Source organism: Macaca fascicularis, chromosome 1, assembly GCF_037993035.2.
Source record: "Macaca fascicularis isolate 582-1 chromosome 1, T2T-MFA8v1.1".
NCBI lineage: Eukaryota > Metazoa > Chordata > Mammalia > Primates > Cercopithecidae > Macaca > Macaca fascicularis.
This window is the reverse complement of record NC_088375.1, coordinates 137,343,315-137,357,200: the sequence shown is the minus strand read 5'-3', so window position 1 is coordinate 137,357,200 and position 13,886 is coordinate 137,343,315.

The following is a 13,886-nucleotide window of genomic DNA, read 5'->3' as shown; positions in this document are numbered from 1 at the left end:
TTTGGCCAATTTCTCCCATTTGTAATGGGTGTATTTACCCATTGTATCTAGGAAGTAACTAACTTGCTTTTGATTTTACAGGCTCATAGTTGGAAGGGACTTGCCTTGTCTCAGATAAGACTTAGACTTTTGGGTTAATTCTGGAAAGAGTTAAGCCTTTGGGGGACTGTTGGAAAGGCATACTCGTGTTTTGAATTATGACGACATGAGATTTGAGAGGTGCCAGGAAAGGAGTAATATGGTTTGGCTGTGTCCCCACCCAAATCTCATCTTGAATTGTAGTTCCCATAATCCCTATGTGTCATGGGAGGGACCTGATGGGAGGAAATTGAATCATGGGGGCAGCTACCTCCATGCTGTTCTCATGACAGTGAGTGAGTTTGCACAAGATCTGATGGTCTTATAAGGAGTTTTTCCCCTTTTGCTCAGCAATTCCCTTTGCTGCCACCATGTGAAGAAGGATGTGTTTGCTTCCCCTTCCACCATAAATGTAAGCTTCCTGAGGCTTCCCCAGCCATGCAGAACTGTGAGTCAATTAAATCTTTCCTTTATAAATTACTCAGTCTGAGGTATTTCTTCATAGCAGCATGAGAACGGACTAATATAAAGGCTCTACCTTCCTCACCAAATCACCTCCCAAAAGCCTCATCTCCTAATACTATCTCATTGGGGGGTTATAATTTCAACATACGAATTTTGGGAAGACACAAACATTCAGCCTATAACAATTGGAAAGTATATGATTACTTTACAGGATACTGTCAAATTGTTTTTTAAAGTGATTGAGTGATTTTATATCTTCTTTTGGTGAATGTCTGTTTAAATCTTTGGCCACTGTTAATTTTCCTTTTTCTAGAGTTGTAAAGGTTTTAGAATTTTTCTTTTTTTCTGAAAATAAGTTCTCTGTTTTATGTTTGTATCACTCAATATTATGTAATATTTTCTCCCTGTCTTTGGCTTCCTCTTTACTTTCTTAATACTTTCTTTTAAAAATAAGAAGGTTTTATGTGATTGTATTTTTGTAAAAAGTAAAACATAGACATGCACACACCCCTTTGAAATACAGAAAAAAGCTGGAAAGATGTACACATGGTAAATACCTCTGGGTAACGAAAGTGATTACCTTTAGGTGGTATAATTATAGTTCATTTAAAATTTTCTTTTTTTCCCCTAACTTTCCATAATATACATTAATTCCTTTTATAATTCAAAAAATATTATATATGATGCATGAATAACATTATAATAATTATATGTATATATATCATTAAGTGATACTCTTCCTCTTGTTGATATTCTTAATGTGTCTTTCTTTCATCTTCGTATTCCTGGTGACTCTCTCAGTATCTGATAGAGCTGGTGCACAATACAATTTGGTCAAATTTATTTAGCAAATACTAATTGAAAACCTACTATGTGCCAGAGGAATGTACTGGGTACTGGGAATGCAAATTATATATGAAACTCAGATCTCGCAAATAAGTAATTTATAGTTGGATAATCTCTCTATTGTCTATTCCTATTATAATGCCTTACTAGCTACTTGAAAAATGTGTCAATGAATGAAATGAAGAGATTATAATTGAGTCTTGTATTTCTTAGCATGATATTTTTTCCCAGTAATGTTATTGATTTATTTGACAATGATTTTTTGGCTTATTTATTAGGGTTCAGCATGAACAATTCAAATAAATTGTCTGTACACAGGTTTTTGCCTGAAATGGCTGAATCAAGTGGGCTATTATTCTGAGGTCTCTGAAGAGCTGATGAATTTTAAAAGGAGAGGTATAGGGAGGAGTCTGGAAGATGAAAAGTTTTTCATTATGTTTTTCTTGGTGAGCTTATCTTAAATAAAAGTAGAGTTTGAGTCATCTGCCTGGCATGGTAACATTTTCCTTTTTATTAGAAGTGGTCAGATCAGATCTCAAGTCACTTAAGATTATCTTAATTATTAGCACGACTACAATCATTCTTTACATAGATGTTGCATATGTATTACTTGGTCATTAGAATCAGGACAACAGTGTCATACACATAATCAAATTGAATGATTTCATTCTCTGGCTCCAATCTCATGATACCATTAAATAATTTCCTGTGAAACATAAACTCCAAAATATTGGATATATTTTTGTTGGTTACTATGTTTGGTAACTGAGTATGATATTTTCAGCTATGGTTACTGTGTTTGAACCTTTTTCTAATAAGGACCAATAGAAACGGTGATTGCAAGAAGTCTCAAGACCTGTGAATAAGGAAAATAATTGTTCTTTCAGCAGATACATTCTAGTTACCTAGCCACTTGTGTGTAAATAGAAGAAATGAGGGGCAGAGAAATACTCTTGGATAAATTGAACATTGTCTACCTTTTTAGTAGTGGAATGTCTTTTTTTATAAGCTAGTATTTGAAGGGCAGGATTTTTGCATGTTAAGCATTTATGACTGGAGATTAAAGCACATTTACTTGAATTTTATGGTAGCATTCCACAGGGTGAGAATTTTTGCAAGTGTTAGTTTCATTCTGAATTTTACTTCTATCTTCCGTTTTGAGGATAAATCATTACCTGTAGGTGGAAATATGTATCTTAACACATTTGGTAATGACTTTGGAGCAGGAAAAAAAATTTTTTTGAGTACAAACATAAAAAATTCTCATAATGTTTAGCTTTTCTAGACAGAAACATGTTTCTAGGAAACACAAGAGAGTTGTCTAACTATTGGTGAGTTCTGAACTGCTTGTTAACTTATGTTAAATTGAACTAGGGTAATCCTTTAATATGATCAATAAATTGCCCTATTACATTTACTAAACCTTTTTATTAGAGGTTTAGAGCTAGCTTGCTGGCTAGCTCATGGTCACTGCTTTAGTCCTTTTATAGGGCAACTGATTATAAAGTTCCTTAAAGCAAGAGGACATTTCTTACACTTTCCAATTTCATCCAGTAGTTGATGGGAACAGTGATAGAAAGTCTGTGGAGCCACCAGTGAACTTTGTCTGTTTTAGATCTATATAAGAGAACTCTGAATGGGAGACAAATGTTTTTCATATGGTTAGAAATTGCTGGAATAAGTCAATCAACCACTTGGGGAAAGGTGGCTTCTATTGTTCTGCTATAGTTTCCTCTAAAACTTAATGATTGAAGAGAGTTCTTGGAGGGAAGAAGGAGTGATGTAGATTTCTATCTTCAATAATTAAAAACCAATAAGCTGGGACCAAAGTCTAACCCAACTGTAACATTACCATCTCACCAATAAAGTCAGGATTTGTTTAAGTTTCTAAGCTTGTAAATTTGTAAATTAACCTATCACTACCTCAATACCCTTATTTATAAAATTGAGATAATCCTAGTATCTATGTCATTGACTTATTTTGCAATTCCATGAAATCATGTAAATAAAGCTGTCAGGACAATGGCTGACACATAATGGCAGAATAAGTATTAATAATTATTATTACTATTAGTACCACTGTTACTGCTATTATTTCCCACTTTTATCATTATTACTATTACTGATATCTCACCAATTCACCTCCGGGTCCCCATAATGTTTGGCAGTAAAATTTGTAAAATCAACAATGCTCACTCTTCATTATTGAAGAAAATCAAAAGGTAGCATTTCCCTTCTGGGAGAAAGCATCCTCAAACATTAGAGAATGTTGAATCTCACTAAAGGAGTAGAGGAAAACAGTTTAAGCCTTCTGGGCCTGCGACTTGGAGGCAACAAGTGCCATGGGAACCTGTCTGTGCCTGAGCCAAGGTCCTGAGGCACAACAGTGTTTCCCACTGGGCTGAGATAGCACTAAAGATGAGCTAAAGTTGGTGATAATCAATTTACATATTTATTTGGCAGTATAGGTCCATGATCTCTTTTCCACAATTCTGAAATCTAACGAACTCCAAAAATAAAGAGGGTTTTTGGGGGTAGGGGCAGACATTTGTCAGTAAAACTAACTTGACCAGCACTCATTTGGGGGCAAAATCTGAACTGATGTGAGTGTACTGTACAGTCTTCATTAACCTTAAAGTGAATATTATATGCAATGATTCAGAAGCATCAATGACATTGCATATGGAGTGCTCCCCTAGACCCCACCGGAGGTATATATAACGTAAAGCATATGCATTTTTTTCCCTAAAGTGTGAAAAATTCTGAAGTTGGAAACCCATGTGGCCCCAAGCTTTGTGGGTAGGAATTAAGAACTATACCTATTCACAGATTTACTTTGTTTAGTAATGTGAGCAGACCCAGTGTCACCATCATTTCCTCCTCCAGCCTCCAACTCTGAATGCCTTCTCCTTGAGAGGTTGTCCCTGATAGAGGTAGAAGGCATCTGTCCCTGACAGATGCCTAGGCAGATAGGTAACGGTCCTCGGCAAAACCCCACCTTCAAGCCTAAAACAGCCTGAAGGCTGAAAGACCAGATGAAACCTGTGACCCAGAGGAAGAACTGCCCCTGTTTGCTTGCACTTTCCCGACTGATTCTTTCTGAATAGTCCCTTTCAACCAATTGAAAGTTACCTTTTTCTATACTACCTATGACTTCTCTGGGCGTGCCTGCATGCACACTGGGAGAATAGGGTAAAGCTACCAGGAATTCACACCTTATGCTGGGGAGGAACCTAGCCTCTTCAGCTCATATGTGAAAGTCCTAGCACTCCACTGTGAGATGGGAGGCTGCTGGCCAGACCCCTCTCTTTGTTGAGAGCTCCCCCTTTACTTAATAAATTCCACCCTCCTCACCCTTCAATGTGTCCATGTACCTAATTCTTCCTGGTCTTGAGACAAGATCCTGGATTTAACTGAGCTAAAAAGCAGAAAATCCTGCATCGTCTTTCACCTCTACACAGAGCCCTGATGGGCTCCCAGAGAAAAGGAAGGCCATTGAACCAAGGTCAACAGCCATGACAGACTGTGACTTTTTTTTTTTCTGCACTAGAGAAAGCAGTCCCTTCCTACTTTTTTGAAGCCAGGGTCAAACTTTAGAGACTGTTTGGATGATTATAATTCAAACCGAAGGATAATCTCCCCAGTGAAATTAGACTATGAGCCCATGGACCTAGCACTTTTGGTTCCAGCAGGCCTTTGCATGTTGGAGATTTGGTTTCTTCTCTCTCTCTGGTTTTCAGTTTGGTGTTCAGTTTAGCTGTCCTAGTGTGCTGACTCTACCTTGTCCTACTTCAGTTATGCAGCTAGCTTTTGGGACAGCTCTGGGGTGACTCTCTGACATTTCTTTCTGCTCATCTTCAAAATTAAATACCTCTGAGATTTAGGTTGGAAGATCAGTATTTACTGATCAAACCAGAGATATAAGGCCATGGTAAAGAGACAGAAGTTTCCTAGGCCTAATTAAGGCATGGATGCTAACAATGACATGTTTTACAAAAGAAATATCACACTGGAAGGGCATTCATTTAGTAATGAAATCCCAGAAATAATTTCAAATGACAGAAATTGTTAAAATACCATGGAGGAAGGGAACCTTGGTCATGGGAGGTGACTTGCCAGCCTCAGTGTTCTGGACTTTTGAAACTGATGTCAGCAAACCATCTAACCAATTTCCCTTGCTTTATTGCTGTGTTTTTTCTGCCTAGAGGAAAAAAATACACTGGTCAGAAGATGTAAGAATCCAAGCTCCTCGGTTGTTCTAGTTCTTGTTTCACGTTCTATTTATATAACCACGTTTGTGAATTCAGGTAGTCAGAGTTTGCCCCAAGGCAGGGAACTAGTCATGGTGTGTGTGTGCTAACAAGCCCTCACAACTGAGAGGCTGAGGCTGTCACCCAGAGAGGACTTTTTGCAGGCAGACATGGCTTCTCCTGAAGCAACCTGCCCTTGCTTCCAGAGGGTAGATAGGTGGTCAGGTGAAGCAGACAACAGGTGACTCCTCTTGTTGTGCATCTTTTACTAGAGTTTTTCTTTCTGAAGCAAAAACATCTATTTTAATACTCTTTATTTGTTTCTGAGGTTAGAGTACATCAGGTTGACAACAATAAGTCAAATAAAAAATATTTACTAAGTATCTACTATTTTATCCACATTGCACCAGCCTTAGGGGCATGCAAAAGAAGCAAAGAAATGTTCCTGCCCTGGAGAGACAAATCTAACAAATTTTGCACAGGAAGGAAACATTTCTGCAGCAAAACCAGGGCAGATAAATGTGGTTGTTTTGACTGACAGTGGGGGAGAATCTGGGTCTAACTCGGTTAAAGGAGAGAGAAAGAAAAGCATGAGTTGACATGTTAAGAGATTCTAAAAACTGTAAACAGAGAGGAAACGTCCAGGTCTACAGGGGACAGGCAGGCAACTGGAGATTATGACGAAGGCTTTGTGTAGGTGGTGGGATGGTCGGTTGACCTGGAGAACTCACGTCCTACTTAAAGGGGCAGTTGCTTCCGGCCTAGCTCAGGGGTTGGCAAATATTTCCTTGTAATGTGACAGGTAGCAAATATTTATTCTTTTCAAGACTCTGCTGTCTCTGTTGCAACTCAGCTCTGCACCTCTGTTTCCCACGGAAGCAGTCACTGACCACATGATTGCTGGACGGCTGTGACTGTGTTCCAGTAAAATTTTATTTGCAAAAACTAGAGGCCATGGTGTGGTCACCATAGTTTTCCACCCTCTGCTCTAGAGCTGATGGCTGTTGGATCTGGGTTTTCAAAGGGATTTAGAAGTCAAGATTGTGATGTGAAATATCTTGATTTTAACATGTTGAATGAAAACATGTTTAATGTCGTCTGATACAAGCAAAATCCTTTCTATGACCTCATTTGCAACTAATTTGCATACTTCGGGTAAGATTTGATAGGATTTTAAAGATAAGTAGGGTTTGATAACTGAAGAGGAGAAAGGAGGGTTTCTGAGAAGGATGAATAGCATGATATTTAAATTAGCTTAAATTCATACTGACATTGTTTGATTACCACAGCACCAATAGTTCAGCTTCTCTATCCATCTGAGCAGCCCTCACTAAAATCCAGCCCTTCTTGCAATAGCTTTAACTATGCTTTGTTATTCTTTGGATGAGGTTTTCTAAGAATCTATTGTATTAGGGAGCCCCAAATCTGTAATTTCCTTCTAATGAGGCCTGTTAATTTGATGATAGCATAATCAAATATAAACACCACCCTTCCTTGGTCTGTAGGGTGCTTCATAATGAGATGGATCCAGAGGGGCAGAGAGTTGCCAGACACATTAAAGAAACTGGTATCCCTAACTAAGGAAGGACTTATTAATGATTTTAGTCCCAAAGGAAGAGAGACACAGAAAATCTTCAGAAAAGAGAAATGGCGATGGTGAAATCAAAGCAACCCAGATGGCCTATAAACAGGCTAATTATGTAGAAGACCCAAAAGCAGCTCTGAAGTTTCTTTCCCAGCTGCCTATGGAGTCTGCCAGGTAGCCAGATGCTGGCAGGGAAAACGTCTTCCACAGGTCATCAGCAAAGTGGTGCTCCACATTAAAGCAAACGATAACCCCAGTACCTTCCTTTACGCAACAAAAGAATATTTCAGATCTTTACGAAAAAAATTCTAGAGAACTTATAAACCTCCATATTATTCAATGAATAAGAATTATGCTGATTGTTTTTGTTGCTGGAAAAACACAATTGCAGAATACCACATATGCTTCTGTGCATGTACATATACATATTATCAGAGTAAAGAAAGAAAATGATTCTGGGGTATCTTGTTAATAAGTTGTAATTTAGAGATAAACGGCAAAATATTGACGAATAATGTCATTTCATGTCAGTATTTTCTTTATCATCTTAGAAGTACCAAGCTCAAAGCTTGGGTCAGATGCTGAAATAAGATGCTGTGATTGAAAAGCTCTGCTCGTTCTTAAGCCTTCCTTATAGCCTTTGGGACACCTTCTGCCAGACATCTGAAGTTAGGTAGTGTAGGCCTTTGTTGCTAATTGAGTATGGTGATTTCAGCAATATCTGCAGAGAAGCCAGGTACTCAGATTCAGAATGGAAAACAAGATAGAAGAGTAAAAAAGGGCAGCGTGGTGGCTTTTTATTTAAAGCTAAAAAAATTAATTTAACTATGACCAGGATAATATCATAAAAGATAATGGGACTTGTGTTTCAAGAGAGACAGTTTCCTAGCTATTTTTTATTTTTAATAACACTTAAGATTTTCCTTTTTTTAATTGGAGGAATCTCCATCTTCCTCTGTGCTTTTATTCTTGATGTCTATTAATTATTGAGAATTGCATATGAGTGGAGACACTACAGGCATTATGCAGGTGTCATTTTAATTATATATCATAGGAAGAGAGAATCACTGTTTGTAGTAACTCTATGTTCAATATCAGGGCTCTGTTTGGAAACTTGAAGAAGACATTCCTAGCCAGCTCTTGCACTCTTTCGGGCTCACACATTGTTATGTTGCATTGCCACTTTCTCATGTATCTACCAGTCTCCATCACAGTACTATGCATTCCCTGAAGGCAGAGGCGGGGTAGTATGGAGTTTAATTCTAAATTTTCTTATGAGGAAAAGATTGGTCTTTTCATCAAATGGGCTGGTATATCTGGAAATCTACATGCAAATGAATGAAGTTGGATTCCTACTCACCATCTAAAAAAAATTAACTCAAACGGATCAAAAACCTAAATGTAAAGGTAAAAATATAAACAGAGGAAAGCCTTGGTGTAAATTTTGTGAACTCTTATTAGCTAATAGTTATTTAGATAAATTATACCCAAAATAAAAGTAACACAATTTAAAAAAGTATATACATTGGGCATCATCAAATTAAAAACTTTTGTGCTTCAAAGGACACTATCAAGAAAGTGAAAAGACAACCCACAGAATGTGAAACGTTTTTGCAAATCATATAGCTGATAAGGGACTCGTGTCTAGAATGTACAAAGAACTCCTGCAACTCAATAATAAGAAAATATAATTAAAAATAAGCAGTCAATATGAGTAGACATTTGTCTTAAGAATGGACAGAAAAGCCAATAAACACATGAAAAGATGTTCAGCATCATAAGCTGTCAGTAAAATGCAAAACAAAGCTACAATGAGATACCATCTCATGTCATTAGGATAGCTATGATGCAAAGTACAGATAATAATAAGTGTTGACAAGGATGTGGATAAATCAGAACACTCATTCCCTGTTGGTGGCAATGTAAGTTGGTGTAGCTGCTTTAGAAGACAGTCTGGCACTTCCATAAAAGGTTAAAAAGAGTTACCACATGACTCAACAATTTCACTTTTAGGTATATATTCAACAGAAATGAAAACAAATGTCCATAACAAAATTTGTACATGAATGTTCACAGCAGCTTTATTCATAACAGTCAAAAAGTAAAAACAACCCAAATATCCATCAACTGATGAATGAGTAAATAAAATACGTCATATCCATCAAATGGAGTATTATACAGCCACAGAAAAAATGAACTATTGATACATGCTAATATATGAATGAGCCTTGAAAATAGTATGCTACACAAAAGAAGCCAGTCACAAAGTACAGTGGTAATATACACACTATACTGCATGATTCCATTTTTGAAATGTCCAGAATAGGCAAATCCATAGAGATCAGAAGCAGATTAGTGTTTCCCTAGGGTTGGGCAGAAAGGAATGAGGAGTGATTGCTAATTGACTTTCTTTTTTCGGTGTCATAAAAATGGATTCTGGTGATGGTTGCGTAACTCTAAATGCACTAAAACCTATTGAATTGTACACTTTAAATGGCTGTTACATGAATTACATCTCAATAAAGCTGTTATAAAGGATAATTTATTATGTACCTAGGCTACTACATGCCAGACTCTGCACCTGGCTCTGGGAATGCAAAGATGAATATGACAACTGCTTGTAACCTGATGCACTAATAGGCATATGCACAAGGAGTAGAGATATTACCAGGAGGAAATGATTAATTCTTGCAGTTGGGGATATCCTCAGAGAAGAGGTACCAGCTGCTTGAGGTAATATTTGAAAAAAAAATTTCCTCCAAGTGTGGCATGATTAAGAGCAATGCATTATGAGGAAGTAGCACATGCTAAGACATGGAGGTATTTTATACATTTATTTTGATATAATTTAGTTTTGAAAAAATCTATGCTACAAAAAGGAAAATCCCTTTTAAACGCACTTTGTTGGGCACTTGCTTTAGTATTGATGAAAGGTGGCAAGGACGCAAGTTGAGGTCACACATGTGGGATGGTGTGGAGAGTTGGGAATAAGCAAAGGGCATATTTATAGAGCCTCTTCCTGTTCCTACAGGTCTTGCCTCTCTTTGTCTGCACACAACCCTATAAGATCTGCTTACTCTTCTTCATTTTATTGACAAGAGAAATGAGGCACAGAGAGGTAAGGTGACTTCCCCAAAGTCTCAAATGGCCAATTGGCAGAGTTAGTATTCAACCTGGAAAATCTGTCTCCAGAACCTGAACTCTCAGCCACTAATCTTATTTTGAAGGCATTATTTCAGTTTTATATTTCCCGTGAAACCTGGCCCAAGGCCTGGCCCATTGCTGGACCTTGGAAAATGATTATTGTTTGAATAAATCCATGCTCTCCTGCCTGTTTATTTCAAAGATTCCATGCTAAGAAGCATGAAGCATAGGCATGAGCATAGGCAATCCCACTGCCTACAACTAGAGAAGCTGGAAATGGAGGTCCTGGCTTTCTGCTTCAGGACAGCTGCTTTTTTCCCTCCTTCATACTCTTTATAATGTCTAACCAGCAGATCCTACCATTCAGTGACACTAATCTGAAGAGTCAATATTTATTAATATTTAATGTTACATTATGAGTGTAAAATTAAGCTAATACTTATCAAGCAAATTCTACATGCAGGCACTGTGCTAAGCACTTTACATGCATTATCTCCTTTAGATCTCATGATAATGCTGAGCAGTTGATCCTTGGGAAAGTGTCATATTGATCAACAGCATGGATTTGGGAGCTGAACTGCATGGGTTCAGATCTTAGCTCTGCCATTTACCAGCAGTGTGGTGTGTGAAATCTGTTTAACATATCAGTACCTCAGTTTCCTCATCTAATAATAGTACCTACTTCATAAGATTGTTGTGATGGCTAAATGAATTATTGGCTGTTGAGTATTTGGAATAGTACCTGACCTGGTGACTGCTAAGTGTTAGCTGTTATCAATAATTTTCTTTCTACATCTGTTTACAACAGAGAAAAGTGAAGTTTAAATTATTAAGTACCTTCCACACAAAGACACAGCTAAGAGGCAGAGTCAGGACTCAAACACAGGGAATTTGATTCCAGAATCTGCATTCTGAACCACCTCCAGAAGATTCAGCTACCATGGTGTATAACCTCTGTGAAGCATCCTTTGTCTTCCCAGACGAATTTAAGTATGGCTTTATCTCTACCTTCATAGCAGCACGTTCAACATTTTATTAGAAGTGTAGAACATGGTATTTCTATATTTTCCCTTTACACAGTGGCTGGCATCTGGTAGGCTCTTAATAAATATACGTTGTTAGTCTAAACCCTATTGCTAAATATTTCTTCAATCCATTCCCTCCTCCCTAACCCTATTACTGCTGCCTTATTAGTCCAGGCACTCAAAATTTCTTGCTTGAGCAGATGTAACAGCATCCTAATTAGACTTTGTGCTGCCATACCCTGCACCATACCCGGTGATATGAAATAATCTTAGTGAGTCTTTTTTCTGTGCAACCAAAAGAATCTACAGTTTCCCAGCTGATAAAATTGATCCAAAAGCTAAATGTTTATACATATAGCCCAATAATTTCATGATAATTTGGGCAGCCTTGCCACCTGAAAGTCCTTAATAATTGCTATTTGTTGAGTGTAGAACTCTCTCTGCTATTTAAAGCATGGTGATGAAGAGTGTTGATTTGTAAACACCAACGTAAAAATAGCTGACCTGATAGTCATATGCAAAATATGATCTGTTTGTTTTTTACTGTTGCTGTACCAAATAAGTCATCTTAAAATTTTAACTATATGACAAGTTCCATGTGGGTCTGTTTATGATCATGAACATCCTCTTTAAGGAAGCTGTCTTGGTCCATTCAGGCTACTATAACAAAGTGGCATAGACTGAATGGCTTATAAACAACAGAAAGGTATTTCTCACCATTCTGGAGGCCGAGAGGTCCAAGATCAAGTTGCCTGTAGATTCTGTGTCTGGTGAGGGCCTATTTCTTGGTTCGTAGATAGCAACTTCTTGCTGTGTTCTCACACCTTGTAAGGGGCGAATAAGCTCCCTAGGGCCTCTTTTATAAGGGCACTAATCCCATTCACGAGGGCTCTGCTCTTATGACCTAAGCATTTCTTAAAAGACCCCACTTCCTAATACCATCACCTTGTTGGTTAGGATTTCACCATGTGAATTCCCCCTTGCCATGGTATTTAATATATTCACAGGTTTCAGGGATTAGGAGATAGGTAACTTTGGGGGCAGTGGGGCAGGGAGCATTATTCTGTCTACCATGCAGAACAATAAAGATAATATGAACTTTCAGCTACAGGGGTTACATGTGGCCTGAAAATAAAGCCGCATAAAGAAGAACAGAGAGATGAAGAGAAACAGTTCTGATGATGCCACTGTTTGAAATTCTGAATTCAGTTAAAACTTCAGTGAACTCTATTCCTGGGCTTTTAAGTTATGTGAGGCAATAAAATTCTTTTTTCTTTTCCTAAACCAGTTTGAGTTGGTTTTCTGTCACTTGAAATCAAACATCCTTACTGATATGGGGCAGGAAAGAAAAGGAAGAGGTAGGGGGGAAAGAGAAGAAAGAGTTCATTGCAAATTTAATGATCAATCCTAAGCAAATGCGAGAAGGCTGAAGCGGTTATACATGTAGAAGGCAGAGAAGATATGAACTTAGGAAGAGATAGAGTAAATTTTAGACATATTGAGTTTAGGGTTTGTATACGAATATACATTGTATTTGAATAAAATATGCATTTGTATTCAAATATATACATATAGGTTTGGGTTTCAGAGAAGTCAGGATGAAAGAAAGATTTGGGAACGTCTAATATTTTTCCCTTTATCTTTAATATGTATGTTTTTATCTATGGTGTTCTTGGTTTTCTAGATCCTTGGATTCCTATACTTCCATGTTCAGCAGAGGAGAACATAAAGATATCATATTCTTGTCTTTAAGAAACTTTCAAAGTTTTAAGGGTTAGCTCATATTTATACTGTGATGGAAAGCATTGTTATTGGCCATAATTGTTGGCAAGACTGTGTAGTGTGATAAAAATTACTCATGCTCGTAGTCTCAAAAGAGAAAGAGAAAATGAGGTTACTGTTTCCCCCCACTCCAACCACATATGCTGGCTGAAGTCTCATTGAAACATCCTAGCCAATAAAAAAGAAAAGCAAGATGTGGTCTCCCAAATGTTGCAAAACTGAAGTGGAGTGTAAAAATATTATGATTTGTTTTCTACAGTCCTATCCCAAATCCCCCTTTCTACCTATTTTCCTCAAAAGCTGCTCTTCTAAAATTGAGGAAATAAGCATCTTTGAGTTTCCTGCCTGAAGACATAAATCAAATTGAAAGGTTCTTATCTTCCACTCAGGTTCTTGTGCTTCCAAGAAAAAATATGCAGACTTAACCTTTTCATTCATCTTAAATTTTAACATACATGTATGTATGCACACTCATGGATGTGTATATGCATATATATTAATATATTTGGTTTTTTATTATTGACCAAATACCTAGGTTTCATAGAGATGGCTACCATAGAAGGCAGGAAAGATGAATAAGCCAACACGATTAGTAGGCAGGTAGATCTCATTTTCAGTAGAAACACATAAAGGAAAATTACTGGTGAGAGAGGAGGTCTTGACCCATATGTTGATTAATGCAAATCTTTGAAAACTGCCAGCAGCGTATAA